The 16,597-nt window shown below is 38.4% G+C and overlaps 1 protein-coding gene across 3 annotated transcripts in view; it reads left to right on the top strand.

The window, feature by feature from the left end:
* Positions 1–4,084: 4,084 nt before the first annotated feature.
* The window catches only part of LOC123514652 (anaphase-promoting complex subunit 4-like), a 43,403-nt gene continuing 30,890 nt past the window's right edge, over positions 4,085–16,597 (top strand). For 2 of the 3 annotated variants that reach the window (XM_045272676.1, XM_045272674.1), the window contains exon 1: positions 4,102–4,257. The gene's annotated coding sequence lies outside the window, so the exon portion shown is untranslated. Of the gene's footprint in view, positions 4,258–16,597 lie in introns of all 3 variants that reach the window. The other variant, XM_045272675.1, reaches the window with a different exon arrangement.

Genomic DNA, 16,597 nt, shown 5'->3' with positions numbered 1-16,597 from the left:
TCACGGATGAAAACAAACGAGCATATGAACGTTGGCAAAGAGACTTAGAGCAACTCTCTGATTTTCATATTCCCCGTCCTTACAGACCTGAAGGAAGAGAACAAGTAAAATGCGTACAGTTGCATCATTTCTGTGATGCTTCGCAAAGAGCATACAACATGGTCACATACATGCGAGTGAGGCTTGCAAATGGTAACGTGTACTGCTCTTTTGTCTATGGTAAGGCCAGATTAGCACCCTTAAAACAACTAACAATACCTAGACTGGAGCTTTGCACTGCAGTACTCACAGCTAAGAGTGGTAGGATGCTAGTGGATGAGCTAGATATCAAGATTGATGAAACTATATTCTGGACATACAGCATGTTGGTGATGCAGTACCTTTCAAACACTGACAAACGATTCCAAGTATTCGTGGCAAACCGAGTTGCTACCATACGTGAGTTGTCAACCACAGATCAGTGAAGATATGTGAATACTGAATGGAATCCAGCCGATGATGCCACTAGAGGTCTTATGACAAAGGACATGTTTCAAGAGAGCAGATGGATTCAGGGACCAGCCTTCCTCTGGAAGGACGAAACCCACTGGCCAAGGCGGGTGCTGACAATCCAGGATGTAACTGATGATCCAGAGCTTGTGAACTGTACCAGCATGTTATCATTGAGTACCAGAGACCTGAAGCCTGTTCTGGAGAATTTATGGACACAATACTTCTCCTGGTACCGATTGCAAAAGGGGGTTGCATGGATCATGTGGTTTGGGAAATGGATACAGAACCGAAATAGGAGTTCACAATTGACCCTGCATGACATGCGTAAAGCCCAGAGGGCAATTCTCAGACAAGTCCAAGCAGAATGTTATAAAGATGACATTCAGTCCCTAAAGGGAGGTTAAAGCATTGCAAAACAGAGCTCCCTTGTCCGCTTCGAACCATATATCGACAGCAATGGACTGGTCAGAATTGGGGGACGATTAGCGCATGCCCCAATCAACACAGCGACTAAGAACCCAATTCTTCTTCCCCGGGATCACCCGGTTACAACACTCATTGTACGGGATACACACAAGACAACTGCTGGACATTCAGGTAGAGAGCACACCCTCTCAGTATTGCGGCAGAAGTTCTGGATCCCACAATGTCGTAAACTTCTTGACAAAGTCATAAAACACTGTACGACATGCCGTCGAAACAATTTTAAACCAGTACATCAACGACAAGCACCATTACCAGCAGACCGCGTGACACCAGGTAAGGCACCTTTTATTTATACAGGTGCTGACTGTTTCGGACCCTTCCTTGTCAAGCTGGGCCGAAAGCAATACAAACGCTGAGGGTGTATCTTTACTTGTCTGACAACCCGAGCGGTGCATATAGAAACCCTGAACTCACTAGATGCTGCTGAATGCCATATCAAGGTTCGTGGCCCGCAAGGGTGTGCCAGAACGAATACGCTCAGACAACGGAACAAATATAGTCAAGGCAGACAAAGAGATCCGTGCAGCATTTCGAAGTTGGGAAGATGACAAATACTTACACGAGAGATTCCTGAAGAGACAGATAGAATGGGTCTTTAACCCACCAACAGCATCACATATGGGGAGCATGGGAAAGACAAATTAGAACTATCTGGAAGGTCTTACGAGCAATTGTAGGTTCTCAGGTACTAGACGATGAACGCCTACATACTGTGTTTTGTGAAGTAGAAGCTATTGTAAATAGTCGCCCCATCACCCCAGTTTCCGATGATCCGAATGACTTGGACGTGCTTACCCCTTCTCACCTCTTACGGTGTATGACCTCTGTAGAACCACCAATAGGTGTTCATCTAAATGAAGAAGATTATCGCCGTAGATGGAGGCATGCTCAATTCCTAGCAGATCAATTTTGGAAGAGATGGACGCGAGAGTACCTACCAGGGTTACGCCAGCGACAAAAGAATATTAATACTCATCAGGAATTTGCAATTGGTGACATGATTCTGGTGACCAGTGAGACCACGCCTCGAAATCAGTGGCGATTAGGCAGAGTAACAGAGGTAGTCAGAGGGGATGATGGTTTCATACGGCAAGTAAAAGTGAAAATCGAACAAGGTATTCTAACATGTCCGGTTAACAAACTGTGTCACTTAGATGGCTGTTGCGTTACAAGATATAAAGATAATGTGTAACATGCAGGGGTTCTTGACCTTCCCTTACACTCCAACTTTCTGCCTTCGAGTAGATATGTATAACAATCTGTGTCCTCTTGTGTTTGCAAATACAACCTTTCTTTGCTTTGTGAGAGGGAGTAGTTGCTTAACAAATGTGAATTAGTGATTTGTTATGAAACAAGTTATTGCTGTAAGTATAACTGCTTTTATGCTGTGAGATGCACATTTACTCTGTGAAATAATTTTATGCTGTAAGTATAACTGCTCTTATGCTGTGAGATGCACATTTACTCTGTGAAACAAATTTATGCTGTAAGCATAACTGCTCTTATGCTGAGATGCACATTTACTCTGTGAAACAAATTTATGCTGAAAGTACAACTGACGCAGCCGCCGGCAGCTGCTCTTATGCTGTGAGATGCACAATTACACTGTGAAACAAATTTATGCTGTAAGTATATTTATCTTTATGCTGTGAAATATGCATTTGGTATATATATATATATATATATATATATATATATATATATATATATATATATATATATATATATATATATATATATATATATATATATATATATATATATATATATATATATATATATATATATATATATATATATATATATATGTAAAATTTACTCTGACGTGTAAGCAACAAATCCTCCGTCGACGCCAACGTTGACACACGTCTGTTTGGTTTACCTATAAAATGCATTGTGAAATGTTCATCCCTTCAGGGTGTCTTGAATTCTCATGCTGGGACATGTCTGTTAATATCCATTTAGCCTGTGGTCACATAATGTCGTAATAATGTGATGTCGCACATTTGTAGACAAATTCGGTCACCGTCTGTTATTTGTTTCGGGCGTATCCGCCCAACGGGGGGAGTGTTACCGCCAACAGCCGGTAACGAGAGAGAGAGAGAGAGAGAGAGAGAGAGAGAGAGAGAGAATAGGAAGAAGCGAGGACTTGTTTACCATCTACATAGCTGATGTAGGTATCCTCACCGTCCCTTATCTTTGTCGAAGCTGACCTAGCTGCCCCTTCAGTCTTTATTATATGCACGTGTTTGATGGTTTGGTCACTCCAAGAGAGCGAACTGAATAACAGTTCACGCTAAGGAGACACACGGTAGAGACAAGTTCCCTCACACCCTCGCCCTCTCTCAGATCCGGAAAACGTAAGTAATGCAAGACATTGCATTATATACCTGTATGTACAGTGATATGTTGGAAAGGCTTGTAGAATGGTAGCTTGTAAAATGGTAACTAAATCCAAACAAGTGTGCATACGTGACTTGGAAAAATTGTGACAGATCATAATGTTTTCAGGTTTTGACAAACACGAACAAATAGTGTTCTTGTCCACGTGCGGATCTGTTATTACCCTCATCAACCGCAAGCCGCCCTATCTGGCGGTAACAGTAAATAAAGTCGCAAATCGACTGAAGAAGATCAATATGTTGGTCTTATTTTGAGACTGTTTTTTCCAGTCGTTAGGTACCGATATTCAGTTGGAAATTATATCAACTTGAAATCTCAGTCGTAAATTGACACGTGTGAACCCGCCTTTACAAACTCCTTTTTGGAACACAATCATCGATAGTCTATTTTCCTGAAGTTTCTTTTTAAATTTATCCCATATCACCTCTACATCTAGGTAACTTAGATATTTGTTCCACTTTATGGATAATAATTTACTCAGTTTAGTATATATAGTCGGCTTTTTCATACAAGTGCACATGGTTTTTTTTTTTTTTTTATACTCTTTCTTATGTGGTTCGAGCTATACTACCTACTAGCTATTTTATTGAATTTGGAAGAGGGATCTTCTACTAGGCTATAAGAAAATTTCAACAAAAGATCGTGATGTAATTTGTTTAGAACAACATAGTCTATAATACTCGAAAAAAGGACCGAGTAAACATTTTAGAACGACGGGACAGGACATGACGTCACGGGTGTCAACAAGAGTTCTCCAATCCCCACCTTTGCCGCGCCGCACAACCGCTGATCTTTGCAGGGTCTTCACATCATGTCAGTAATTCCCCTTTCACTGTATTGCCTCTCCTCTACTGAACCTGTGATGAAATGATGTAGGTAAGTGAGCATTAAACAAGTGGTTAGACTTGGTCCATAAGTTAACAGGTCGTAGTAAAGTGTCTGTGCTTCCACCACCACCACCATTACCACTACTACTACTACTACTACTACTACTACTACTACTACTACTACTACTACTACTACTACTACTACTAACGGTGTGTAGCCTACTCAGCATGTAGTTGTGTCTACCTATGACAGTCTCTTTTTAAAGCATGCTTACCTGTATTGGCACTCTCTTAAAGAACACGTCCCACCTGCTCTCCTCAGTTCCTGGCTCTCCCTTCGCAGCTCCTCCACCCAGCTGATGTGACGTTACATGTTTGAAGCCATGCTATTAGTCAACAAGAGAGAGAGAGAGAGAGTGGGGATGAATTTGAACAGGAGATACAAAGAAAAAATAGATAATAAATGGAGGAAATAGAAATAAAACAGGATAGGTAGGAATAACACAAGAGACAGAGAGAAAAATGGATAACGAATAGTGGAAATGGGAATGAAAATATGATAATAAATAAGGAAATAAGAGGAAATGATAATATAAAGCAGTGGATAGAAAGGAAAAGGATAACAGATAAAGGAAGAGGATAACAAATAAGGGGAGGAATGGGAACAAAAGAGGAGATGAAAGAAAACAAGAGAAAGAATGATAGTAAAACTTAGGGAGGTAAATGGAACAAAGGGTTAATAAATGGAAGAACTCAGGAAGTACTTCTATGTTGCAAGACAGTGTCAGTTTTTTTTCCCTCATTCAGGCAACTTTGCTGTCATGAGACAGCATTGTTTTTTTTCTATTTGTATGTATGTGTGTGTGTAATTCACCACGGGTGCCTACTGGTCACCTAGCCAGTCTTCCCCATTACAGAGCGAGCTCAGAGCTCATAGACCGATCTTCAGGTAGGACTGAGATCACAACATACTCCACACACCGGGAAAGCGAGGCTACAACCCCTTGAGTTACATCCCGTACCTATTTACTGCTAGGTGAACAGGGGCTACACATTAAGAGGCTTGCCCATTTGTCCCGCCACTTTCCGGGACTTGAACCCGGCCCTCTCGATTGTGAGTCGAGTGTGCTAACCACTACATTACGCTGTGTGTGTGTGTGTGTGTGTGTGTGTGTGTGTGTGTGTGTGTGTGTGTGTGTGTGTTTGATTACTTTTATGTTGTGAGACCATTGGTTTTTTCTTTGTGTATTCACCTAGTTGTATTCACCTAGTTGTAATTTTACAGGGCCTGGGTATCATACTCGTGTGGCCCCGTCTCCATATCTACACACATCCAACTTTCCTTTAAAACTATGCACACTCCTCGCTGACACCACCACCTCACTCAAACCATTCCACACCTCCACACATCTTTGTGGGAAACTATATTTCTTCACATCCTTCAAGCATATTCCTTTGGCTATCTTTTTACTATGCGATCTTGTAGTTCTATTTAAGTTTTTCTCTCTCAACATCATTTGCTCATTATCCACTTCATCCAGTCCATTCAACAGTTTATAAACCTGTATTAAATCTCCTCTTTCTCTTCTTTGTTCCAAGGTAAGCAAATTCATTTCTTTTAATCTCTCCTCATAGGTCATTTCTGCCAATTCCGGAACCATTTTTGTTGCCATTCTCTGCAATCTCTCCAACTTCCTTATATGCTTCTTTTTATAAGGGGACCAAACCACTCCAGCATATTCCAATCTTGGTCTAATTACCATACTAATTAATTTCTTCATCATATCTTTATCCATATAATGGAAGGCTAATCCAATATTTTTATCAAATTATACGTTTCTCCAAACATCTTATCAATATGAGCCTCAAACTGCCCATGGTCTTGTATTATCACTCCCAAATCCTTTTCCTTTTCCACCTTTTTCAACACTACTTCTTCACCCATCTTATATGACCCTCTTGGCCGTCTTCCACTCTTCCCATCTCCATCACATGACTTTTGCTCAGATTAAATTCCATTTGCCACCTCTTGCTCCACTCCCAAATCTTATCCAGATCTGCCTGTAAAATTTCACAATCTTCTTCACTCTTCACACACCTACACAACTTCGCATCATCCGCAAACAAATTAATATAACTGTTTACTCCTCTGGCATGTCATTAATATATACAAGGAAAAGTATTGGTGCCAGCACTGAGCCTTGTGGGACTCCACTCTCCACCACCAACCAGTCCGACTTTGCATCCCTTATTACCGTTCTCATCTCCTCCATCTCAAGTAGTTTTCCATCCACTTTAACACTTTTCCTTTCAGTCCTCCATAAATCTCTAATTTCCATAACAGTCTCATGTGAGGTACCTTGTCAAAAGCTTTCTTTAAATCCAAATATACACAGTCCATCCATCCCTCTCTCTCTAAAAGCTGTATTTGTTTGTCCAAGCCAAATTGATGATCCTCTTATGATCCTCCAGGAACCGTATCCAATATTTCTTTATCACCCTCTCACAAATCTTACCGACCACACTTGTTAGAGACACAGGTCTATAGTTAAGAGGCTCTTCCTTACTGCCTCCCTTATAAATGGGCACCACTTCAGCTCTCTTCCACTCTACTGGTACTTCCCTGTTTCTAATGAACACCTTATAATATCATATAATGGATCAATCAATTCTTCTCTACACTCCTTCAATAATTTTCCTGAAACTTCATCTGGTCCCATCGCTTTATCATCTTTAAGTTCCTCCAACATTTTATATAACTCCTTTTAGGTATCTTAATGTCATCCATGTGCACATTTCCTTGTACATTCTGAGGCTTTACAAACATTGTTTCTTTAGTAAATACTTGCTGAAACCTATTATTTAGCAATTCCGCTATATTCTTAGGGTCATCTACTATCCCTTGCTCTCCTTTTAATCTTTCAATGGACTCTCTCTTTTAAGTTTACCATTTATGAACCTGTAAAACAATTTTGGATGTTCCTTACTCTTGTCTACAATATCTTTTCAAATTTTCTTTCTTCCTCCTCCTTACCCTCACATACTCATTTCTTGCCACTCTATAATTCTCCTTATTTAGTATATTCCTGCTCTTTTCCATCTTTTCCAAGCCACATCTCTCTTTTCCTTAGCCTTAACACAAGTTGCATTAAACCAATCCTTTCTTCCTTCCTCTCTCGGTTTATACTTTGGTACAAATTTCATAACTCCTTCTTTATAATATTTCATAAAAATCTCATATTTCTTTTGCACTTCTCTGATTTGTAACATCTCCTCCCAATCTAATTTTCTGAAATAATTTTTCAAACTTTCTGTGTCCATCTTTCTATAATTCAATCTACCACTCCTGTATGTCTCGTCCTTCCTTCGCTGTGTTGTTGCTATCTGCATTTCCATAACCACATGATCACTCTTTCCCAAAGGACATTGTATTGTATATCTCCACATAGGTACACTTCTCTTGTTAACACCAAATCCAGTCTAGCCGGTTCATCATCTCCTCTATATCTAGTATTTTCCTTCACCCTCTGTTCCATCATATTTTCCATCATTAGATTAAGAAATCTCTCTCCCATGCTTCCTCTCCAACACCACTTACTAGATTTTCCCAATCCACCTCCTTACAATTAAAATCTCCTACTAGTATCACCTTTCTTTTTCCAGATAATACACTTTCCAAACTCTGTAAAGTATCCTTGATCATATTGTCGTATTCCTTAATGTCCAAGAATTTGTTTTAGGAGGTACATAGGTCACCATGATTATTAATTCTTTTCCATCACTTTTTATCCTTATGCTTATCACTTCTGCATTGTTCTTCCCATACCAAACCTTATCCACATTTATTTATTTCTTCGTCATAATCATAACTCCTCCTCCACCTTTACTCTCTATCCTTTCTCCATATATTATATTTATTATCCAAATTTATCTTTGTTTTTCATGCAATTTTGTCTCAGTCAAACACACTATATCAGGCTTCTCCACCATCATATAGTCTTGCAATTCCAATCTACTTGACAGTATCCCATCTATATTAGTATACATTACGGTCCACCCACTGCTCCTCTAGGGGTTCCTCCATTCCTTCTTTCCACATACCACTTTCTGACTCTCTCTCCTATAACTCTCCAAAAACTTTTCTCTTTCCTCCTCAGACCGCTCATCATTTTTCCTTCTCGCCTCTTCCACCAATTCCTTATATCTTCTCCTCTCTTCCTCATTTCTATTCTTTCTCACAAACACCTCTTTACAACCTTCTATCTCTCTTAACTTTGATGTTCTATATAGGATATCCTCCCAGATTGTTGTGACTTCAGTACTACTTTAATCGGTCTGCTCACTCCCTCCTTATACGGACCCAGTCTATGGATCTCTTCCACTTCTTCTTGTAGGTCTTTTTTCATCATCATTTAGATTTTTGAACAGATCTCTTACCGTTTTAATTCTTCCTTAATTCTCTTAGGCTTATATGTTATATTTTGTTCTTTCATCCCAAATATTAACACACTCTTCTTCTTTTCTGCTATTTCCCTTATCAATGTTTCCTTATTCTTCATTACATTAACCAGTTCCTTGGACCTTTCTTTTTTGTCTTCCTTCAACTGATCTTTAATTATTTCTTGTAATCCAACCATCTCTGCTTCCCTCGACTCAGTCCATTGTGTTTTCTTCAGTTCCCATTCCTTTCAAACCTTTCATTCTGCTCACTAATCATTTCCTTAAAGTCATCTTTCTCCTTTACTACTCTCTCCATTTTCTCCTCCAACCGTCTCTTGTATTTTTCAACCTCCACTCTCAAGTGTGCATTCTCATCCACCAATCGTTTTCATTTTCCTCCAGTCTCTTAACTCTTTCCTTCAAAGCCTTGGAATTCTCTATCCTGCTCCTCCTCACTCCTCTGAACTTTTAATTCCTTCACCAACTCCTCAAATCTCTTCTCCAACATTACCAATCTACCTTGCATTGTTGCCCTGTTGAAGATGGACTCATGCTTTGACTGGCCACTTTCGGCTTTGCTCCCTGGGCCTCATCAACATATTTTGAATTTGGTAATTTATTTCTTACCGGTCTATCCATTTTTTTTTACTCTTCCTGGGAGCATGTGGGTGTGTGGTCACTGGGGGCCAGGCCTGGTAGCTACGTGTGTGTGGTGGGATGCGTTGGCGGCTGCTATGGCTGGCCTTTGTGTGGTTCCCGCTCTGTCGTTTGGAGTGTGGAGGTTCTCACACCTCCGATCACTCCCATGTACACGCCACCAGGCTACGTTCACTCTGTACACTCGTTCACTCCCTCTGGTCGCCCCTCAATAGCAATAACTATTCTCACTCAAGCACATTGCTTAGCGTGTGGAGTGTTAGTTAGATGCCGCTTTAAGCAGGAGGCACGTCCGCTCTCCACAGAGCGTGGAGTGTGTGTGTGTGTGTGTGTGTGTGTGTGTGTGTGTGTGTGTGTGTGTGTGTGTGTGTGTGTGTGTGTATTTACGAGTACCTATTTGTGTATTACAGGACCCGAGCTAAGCTCTCTGTGACCTGTCTCCTTGTCCATTCCTGTCATATCTCTTTCATCTGATTGACACACACGCATCAACGACATCACTGCTCAGTTTATTCCACTTATCAATGCTACGATGCGGGAAACTGTATTTTCTCACGTCATTTAGACAGATGTCCTTTATTAGCTTTTTCCATGTCCTCGGAGATGATTACTTGTGGTCACCTTTATCAACTCTCTGTCCAGTATGTCAATCTTGTTCACCAATTTATACATAGTTATCATGTCTCCTCTTGTTCTTCTCTCTTCTAATGTGGTCAGCCCCAGCTTCCTCAGTCTTTCCTCATAGTCTAACTCCTGAGTCCTGGTACCATCCTTGTTGCCAGCCTCTGTACCCTTTCCACCTTCTTCACATTTTTCTTCATATGCGGTGACCAGACACATGCTGCATATTCTAACTGGGGTCTTATTAAGGTACATAATATCTTCTTCATCATTCCTTCATCTAGGTAGTGGAATGCAAGGCCAATATTTTGAAGCATGTTGTATGTTTTCCAAAAAATCTTGTTAATGTGTTTCTCCGGTGACAAAGTGTTTTGCATGGTTACTCCTAAGTCTTTCTCCTCATTGGTCTCTTTAATTTTCTCATCACCCAGCCTGTAATCCCTGTTTGGTCTGTATCTACTTCTTCCCATTTTCATAACATGGGTCTTGTCTATATTAAATTCCATCTGCCACTCTTTACTCCACTCATATATTTTATCAAGATCTTCCTGTAACTTGTTACAATCTTCCACATTCTTTACTCTCCTCATAATTTTAGTATCGTCCGCAAACATGTTCATGTAACTGTCAATTCCTACTGGCATATCATTAACATAAATCAAAAACATGATGGGACCCAGCACTGACCCTTGTGGAACTCCACTGGTTACCTTCTTCCACTCGGACTTCCTTCCTCTCACCACTGTTCTCATTTCTCTTCCCATTAAGTAATTTTCCATCCATTTTGCTAGTTTATCATTTACTCCTCCAATCATCTTTAGTTTCCACATCAGTCTATTGTGTGGTACTTTATCAAAGGCCTTTCTCAAGTCCAGGTAGATAGCATCCACCCATCCCTCTCTATGTTGTAGTATGTCAGTCACTCTTGAATAAAAACATAATAAATTGGATACACGATCTTCCTTTTCTGAAACCAAACTGCCTTTCACTCAGAATGTTTTCACTTTCTAGATACTCACTCCACTTAGCTTTAATTACTTCTTCACATACCTTGCACAATATACTAGTCAACGATACTGGTCTATAATTTAGCGGTTCCATTCTACTACCATTCTTATATATAGGCACAATGTCAGCTCTTTTCCACTCTTTCGGGACTAATCCTGTTCGTATGGAGGTTTCCACAATATCAAATACGGGTTCAACAATTGATCCTTACATTCATTTAGCAACCTCCCAGATATGCCATCAGGCCCCATTGATTTATTAATATCCAGATTGCTTATAATTTTCCTTACATCTTCCTTAGTAACCATGATGTCCTGCATTTGCTTTATTTCCGTAGGCCTTCCTCCCATAAAATGCTCCTCCTTTGTAAACACTTTGCAAAAGTTGTCGTTCAAAATTTCAGCTATATCTCCAGCATCTTCATATACTTCTTCCCATTTTTACCTTTTCTATTGCCTCCTTTTATTTAGTTTTCCATTTATGAATTTGTAAAACATTTTGGGTCACTATCACAGTTTTCCACCACCCTCTGTTCATATTCCTTCTGTGCTGTTCTCCTTACTTCAACATATCTATTCCTTGCTGTTTTGTAGACTTCTCTTGATAATACATCACTGTTTTTCTTAAGTTTCTTCCATGCCTTTTCTTTGTTCTTTTTTGCTTCTTCACAATTTCTATTAAACCACTGTTTATTATTTAAAGTCCTCTTTCTGTGATATGGCACAAACTTTTTCACAGCAGAGTTATACAAATCCATAAATTTATCGTATTTCAATTGCATATCCCTTTCCTGGTATACCACGGACCAGTCAATTTCATTAAAGAACTCCCTTATATGGTTATAATTTGCCCTAGTATAATTTAATTTTTCCTCCTGCGTTCCACAATCTTATTCGTGCTTAATTCTGTATCCAGCTCAAAGCTTAGGACATCATGATCGCTTTTCCCAAGGGACATTCATGTTCAATTTCCTCTTTTAGAGAGATTCCCCTGGTAAATACCAAATCCAACCTTGCTGCAACATCTTGTCCCCTGCACCTTGTTGGTGATCTCACCCACTGTGTCATCAAGTTATTTGTTGCTACCTTTAACAATTCTTCTGCCCACTCACCACCGTTCACCACTTCGTAGTCTTCCCACACTATTTCTTTGCAATTAAAGTCTCCAACTATCATCACTCTATCCTTTCTGATGAGTTCTTGCTTCATTCTGTCTAGAGTATTTCTCATCACCATTTGGTACTGTTCATATTCCCAAGCACTGGTTCTGGGTGGTATGTATACTGTTATAATATTAATGTCCCTCTTGCCATCTGTTATAAGCATACTTATCACTTCCTCATTTCTCTTACTATAGTTCACCTCCTTCACTATCAGATCTTCCTTAGTAAGAACCATTATACCACCACCTCCTTTATTTTTCTATCATTTCTCCATACTTTGTAGTGTTTTACAACAAACCAGTCTAGCTTTATTTCGGCCTTAGCTTTGTTTCCACTACACACATTATGTCCGGTTCGTTATTTCTTAGGTAATCCATACATTCTAGCCTCTTAGACAGAAATCCATCTATGTTCATGTAAGTCACTTTTATTCCATTCCTAGTCTCATTCTTCCATGTAATGCCTATTCCGTCTGTTTTATCCACCACTTCTTTAGCCTCCCATTTCTCATCCTCCAAAAACTTGGTCTTTTCCTCCTCTGTTCTTTCGTCATTCCTCTCCTTCACTTCAGTTACAAGCTCCTTCATTTTCATTCGCTCATCTTGTGACATATTTCTTCTTATGTAAATTGTTTTGGTTTCCTCAGAGTCCTTAAGTTTCCAAGCCCTCCTCAACAAGGCCTCCGCTGCCACCTGAGACTTTAATTTCAATTTTAATGGTCTATTCTTGCCTTCCTCAAAAGCTCCCAATCTCACACTTTCTTCTACCTCAGCATATAGGTCCTCTTCTTCCACAGAGATCTTGTTCAGTAAAGACTTAATCCTGTCATTTTCCTTATCCCTCCTGTCCTGCCAGTTCCTGTTAGTTTCCTCCTCAATCCTATTATGATCACACATTTTTCTTTTCAGCAATATCTCTCACCACATACTCATTTTCCTTTAGTGCCTTTACCATTTCCTCTGCGTAATCCCTTTATTTTCCTCTTCCTGCTTTTTACTATCTCCTAAAGGACCTTTGTACCTCCTGATGTTCATGGTTCACTTCTTTCATCCTGGTATCAATTAGATTAAGGCATTCCTCCTTCCTCAAGTCCCCTTCGGATATTTTTATCTCCATTTCCATGAGTTTAGCCTTCATCTCTTCACATTGTTTCCTTAGTTGTTGGTTTTCTTTCTCCATCTCTACTTTTTCCTTCAATAGCTCTTTATTCGCTAACGTTAACAAATAGATCTCTTTTTTGAACGAATCATTCTCGGCTAGAACTCTATCCAGTTTTTCTTCTATGGACAAAATGTTTAGGAACTTACTTTCCAGTGCCTGGATTCTTGCATCCATATCTAGTTTCTCCAGTCCTTTTGTAGTTATAAAACCTTCAAAGTCTCTGGCTTGTCTAGACGCCATTTTTGTTATCGTCAGCTGATTACAGCCAAAACAATCACCGCCCACACTCTCCTCTCAGGGATCACTCTCCATATCCCTCACTTTCAACACTAAGCGACAGTAGGACATTAACAGGACACTAACTTAGAGTTACCCGGGCCCTGTAACACCATAGGTATTTTCCTTCTTCCCGTCCGCAGCCGGAGACGAGCCGTCCTCTCTCAGCGACGGCGACGGAGTGTGTGTGTGTGTGTGTGTGTGTGTGTGTGTGTGTGTGTGTGTGTGTGTGTGTGTGTGTGTGTGTGTGTGTGTGTGTGTGTGTGTGTGTGTTTGATTACTTTTATGTTGTGAGACAGTATTGTTTTTTTCTTTGTGTATTTGTGTGTGTGTGTATGATTTGATCACTTTTACGTCTCATGATAGCAAAGTTGCCTGTAGGAGGGGAAAGGAGAAAAAAAAGAAAAAAAACATGATGCTGTCTTGCGATGTAAAAGTACTTCCTAAGTTTCCCCCATTTATTATCCTTTTGTTCCATTTATCTCCCTAAGTTTTACTCTCATTCATCCAGCTTTCTTTTGTTTTCCTTCATCTCCTGTTTTATTCTCATTCCCCCTTATTTGTTATCCTCTTCCCCTATTTTTTACCTATTTTTTTATCTGCTAATTTATTACCATTTCCATGTATCCCCTTATTCGTTTCCTATGCCTTGAAACTTTGTCTGCCTTGAAACTTTATAATTTGTCATGTGGTTTAAAGTTACCTACATGTCACCATAATACCCATTTTTTTTTTTAAGTAAGTATAATTTATTGCCATTTTTACGGGTACAGGTAGATTTACAATCAATAAATATGTCAGGTATGGTCTGTCGAGTCAGAACTCCTAAGACAGACAGTTTGCATTAAAAATTATATGCAATGAGAGCAGAAAACTAGTTTTGCATAATATCTAATCTAGTTAGGGAGTAATCCTATTTTATTGTAAAGTTGACTTGCATACAGTGTGCTGTCACCAAGGTAGAAACCTAACAAATACATTGTATAGTCTGATTGAGACACCATATATATATATATATATATATATATATATATATATATATATATATATATATATATATATATATATATATATATACAAGCATTCAATAGAGAAATATGAAAAGTAAAGGAAAAAGTAATATAATAAACGGGTACACAACACAAAGCATAGGTACAAGTTTTGTGTTAAATTTTGTTCAATCAAAATATGTTTTTATTTTGTTTTTATATGTTTGTATGTTGAAATTATCAAGAAGTTTGATCTTGTTTGGCAGGTTCTTATACAAGTTCGGGCTGTTACATATGACACTATTCTTATATATTGAAGTTCTAAAGGTAGGGCATCTTAAATATACATTATTTCTGCAGGTATGAAAGGATTATCAATGACTAAATATTGAGTTGTGTCCAATAGATTTGTAAATTAAAAGAAGTGTGAAGTATTTGTATGGAAACAATATTAAGAATATTTTCTCTACTATAAATATCTTTTGTAGAATCGTGTTTTTTCATAAAGAAGATACATCTCAAAATTTTATTTTGTGGTATTTTTAATTTATTAAGAAATGAAGACCATGTACTTGCCCACAGTGAGAGACAGTATGTGAGGTGAGGGTAGCAGAGAGTGTAATATATGCTGATCATCGCTTCTGAAGTTAAGTTGTGCCGAACGCGATACAAAATACCTGTAATCTTTGAGAATTTTAATTGTAGTACATCTTCAATATGGCAGCTCCAAGAAATTTCATATCATTAACTTCACCGTCTAAAAATATAGGAGGAAGTACATTTTTAATTGATCTATTCTGAAAGAGAACATATTTAGTCTTTGAGATATTGATCTTTGATTTATTAGATTGTAACTATGATTTAATGATGTTTAGTTCAGATATTATATTCGAATGTAAGGAATTTAAGTCTTTATCATTTATCATAAGGGTTGTATAATCAGCATATATTACATAGTCAAGTTTTGTACTTGAATTTCAAGTTATATATATATATATATATATATATATATATATATATATATATATATATATATATATATATATATATATATATATATATATATATATATATATATATATATATATATATATATATATATATATATATATATATATATATATATATATATATATATATATATATATATATATATATATATATATATATATATATATATATATATATATATATATATATATATATATATATATATATATATATATATATATATAAAAGTATAGGAGCTAGAATAGACTCCTGTGGCACTCCTTTACATATATGATTAAATGAGGAATAATTTTGATTACAGTAAACACATTGATACCTGTTGCTCAAATAGCTCTTGAATAGTTTTAATGGTGTACCCCTTAATGGCAATATTTTCTAATCCAGTACAGTAAGCCCCTGCACCTGGCGAATCTCAGCTTGGCAAAATTCACTATTGGCGGTAGGGTGGCCATGGACCACCGAGTGCATGCTTGGCAATTTGAATTAAAACTTGGTGGTCCCCTGGTGGCCGCACGGCAAACCACGCGGCTCGCTGGTGATGTCAGACCTCTCTCTAAACCTATCAGATCACCGTGTGAGAGTCCCCTTCAGCCATGTGGGAACGAATTCTGGTGATTTACTGCCAACATGGCCTCTACCAGCGCAACAGGTGGTACTGATGGGGTTAAGGACAATGGTGGTGGCAGCAAGGACGAAAGTGGACGAGGGAAACGGGTGGAAAAACAGGAGTTACAGCCTTTATATCATGTCTTATTAGCTTTATTTATTATTTATTGGTCTGTTTTGTACATGTGTTCTAATATGTGAAGGCAAAAAATTTTATTTCAGCTCGAATGATGGTATTTTAGGGGTCAATAGAGGGACTTTGGCAATGACCAAAGACTGATTGAGGCATTTTTAGGTAATTTACATGATATAAAGAACTTGTGCTTGGCGAAATTCGCATTTGGCGGTAGTTTTGCCAGACTAATTAATTCGCCAAGTGTGGGGGCTTACTGTAAATAATATTTTTTGGTCTCATGTGTCAAAAGCTTTAGATAGGTCCATGAAAATTGCCACAACAT

Source organism: Portunus trituberculatus, chromosome 38, assembly GCF_017591435.1.
Source record: "Portunus trituberculatus isolate SZX2019 chromosome 38, ASM1759143v1, whole genome shotgun sequence".
Classification (NCBI taxonomy): Eukaryota; Metazoa; Arthropoda; class Malacostraca; order Decapoda; family Portunidae; genus Portunus; species Portunus trituberculatus.
The sequence above is the reverse complement of the archived record's forward strand: the minus strand, read 5'-3'. Positions and strand labels throughout refer to the sequence as shown.